Genomic DNA, 2,906 nt, shown 5'->3' on the forward strand with positions numbered 1-2,906 from the left:
TAGTTGTGGAATGACTGGGTCATAGGGCATATGTTAGTTTAACAATTTAGAACCTGCCGAACAGTTTTCCAGAGTGGAATTACCGTTCTGTATACTCACCTGCAACATATGAGAGGCTGGGTTCCTCCGCGTGACTTGGCCCAGCCAGCCTTTTTAATTTTAATTTCAAAACTAAAATTTTGTTTTGTGGTGGAAGGGAGCATTTCTGATGATTCTCTTGGGAGAGAATCACTAAAGCAATATGAACATTTTAAACCTCTTGCTTCATATGGGAAATTGGTTTGCATAAAATTCTTCATTCATTTATGCTCCTAAGTATAGGAGTATAGTAAGGAGTATAGTAAAGACTTCCTCTTACTGGCCTCCACTTTTTTTTTTTTTTTCCTGAGAGAGAGAGGGAAAGAGAGAGAGAGAGAGAGAGTGAGCAGGGGAAGGGGCAGAGGGAGAGGGAGAGAATTCCAAGCAGACTCTGTATTCAGCATGAGCCCTATGAGGTACTTGATCTGACAACCCTGAGATCATCCCTTGAGCTGAAATCAAGAGTCAGATGCTAAACCAACTGAGCCACCCAGGCTCTCTGGCCTTCACATTTTAAAATCCTTCCTCATCTCCCTGAAAATTCCTGTACCGAAAGTCGCCACATACCACCCTTCCCAGGACACGTGTGCAAAGCATCCTTGAGGGCTTTCTAATATTATCATCCACCTCTGCTGTGGTCCTACTCTAACACATATCTCTCCAAGACGAAGGACTCCACTACACCAGAGAGCAGGAATTTGGTGGGGGCAGAGAACCAGAAACGGGAAGGTACAGTTTTGAGGACCCAGGGCTGACTTCCATACCATGAGCTGGTCTTTTGGCCCCTTTTAAAACCTGGCATTCCTTATAGCCTGGTCAAAACTATAACTTTATTTTTCTGTCTCTCAAGTACCGCTTATTATTAGGAACACTTATAAACATGTTTATTTTTGTTATAATGAGTCCATCTAAAATCTTTTGGGGGAACAATTTAGCCCAGGGTTTACATTAGAAGATAATCTGTAATGTCTTTTCCAGTTTTATGGCTCTCTGGATGCTATTTCCCTTAAAAACAAAAACAAAAAAGAAAAACAAACCAAAAAAAAAAAAAGGCCGCTGCTTCTGTCTGTTCAGCAATGAATGTCTCTGCCGTTCACAGACCTTCGGGAACTTCATCATTAATGCAACCCCAGTACCTTGGCTTACATTTAGCTTGAGAATTCTGGGATTTATCTTTCCTGTCAAGTTTTAACCCACGATGCTTCTTCATAGGGACAGTCTGGCAGTATTTTGAGGTTTATGTCCTTGGACAAATGGCTCCCTCCAGCCTAAAAAGGGAGTAGACACATGGTTCTTTTTAAACACAGCTGAAGGCTGTGTGCAAGGGATGAGGCCTTCCTGGCTCATGAGGGACCCTAATCAGAGGGACACTGATTAGAATTAGAATTAGAATTAGAATCTGCCTTTTGTTGTAGCTCCAGCCGTCTCTGTGGTCGGTGGTCCCGGGGTGACATGGGAGTCGTAGGTCTTCTGAGGGTCTTGTCCTGGGCGTATGGGCTGGACGTAACCATTCTTTTAACTTATGGCTAAAGTTGTTTAAATATCGGAATAATTAAGATCCTCTACGGCAACTATTAACAATTAAGGGCCCTAAAGAAGAGTCTCGATCTTGTTCTCTCTCACCACCACTCCTCCCCAGATGGCTGAAAGGCTTACTCTAGGAGAGATTGCCTCAAATGTTAACATTGGCTTTCTCCGGACGGTGAGTCTCCCTACAGAGGGACATTGTTTTTTCTTCTTTCCTCTTCTCACATTATCTTTCCCTCACCCTCTTTGCCTTTCTCTCGATTTCCACTTTCCATTAGTGGGGAGACATTTTTACCCATTAGAATACTGCCCTGGGTGTTCCCCCACTCATAAGAATTTGACAGTTGACCCAGCCGCCCTGTTTAGGGGGCCAGCCCTCAGGGGACACAGTGCATTTTTTTCTGAATCTGCCCACCTTCCCAGGCAAAGCCGGACCCCTGAAATCCTAACCCAGCAGCGAAAACCCACCAAGAAATTTCTCCACTACACCGCTTCTTTCCTGGTCGTATTATCAGGTCAACGCAACTCCCACTTTGGCGTAATCAAACTCTAGTGAGTTTTGACTATAATGCCACCACCATCTAAGCATTTATGTTCTTTGTCTCCTTTTGGGTGATGGCAGGAGGTGACACCAGCTCCATTTAAATAAAGAAGGAAACAGGAAGACACCAAAGTCATCACATCATCTGGTTATGCAATGACTCAGGAGCCAAGTGAGAACTACATTTTCAACTTTCTTTCAACGTTTCATGGGAGTCCGTAGACCTACTTGAACCAGTCTAACCTTTCCCGTTGCCCCTCAGAGGGCTCCATTTTCATACCTACACTGATATTTTCCACACAGACTCATGGAGATAGGGATCCCCCTAAATCCACCCCTCTCCCTCGGCCCCTCTTTGCCTTCCCGGTGCTCCTCCCAGACTAGCTGAAGGAGAGGGTCCCTCAGCAGCCTCTTTCACCACACAGGTGCCTGTGACCTAGAACGTGTCCTACTATTCCACAAGTCACCCCAACTGTGGAACAGAACCCCCAAGGCGCTGCTCTGGTGAGCTCCCCTTCCTGGTCTGCTCTGCACAGGTCTCCCTCTCGGGGCGAAAGTGTCTGAGAAGGGGAGACTTCCGAATTCACATGAAGGCTGCTGACTCTCAGAGAGGGGGTTGGGGTGGGGGGCGGAAGCGGCAGTGGTCATGAACTATGCCCTCGCAGAGGGGGGTTGAGACCGGGGCCAGCTGCTGAGGTCAGCCCGATGGAACGCTTCTGGGTGACACACCCTCCCTTGTCAAGGGTGTGAGTCAGAGGAT

Source organism: Martes martes, assembly GCF_963455335.1.
Source record: "Martes martes genome assembly, chromosome: 2".
In the NCBI taxonomy this organism is placed as follows: domain Eukaryota; kingdom Metazoa; phylum Chordata; class Mammalia; order Carnivora; family Mustelidae; genus Martes; species Martes martes.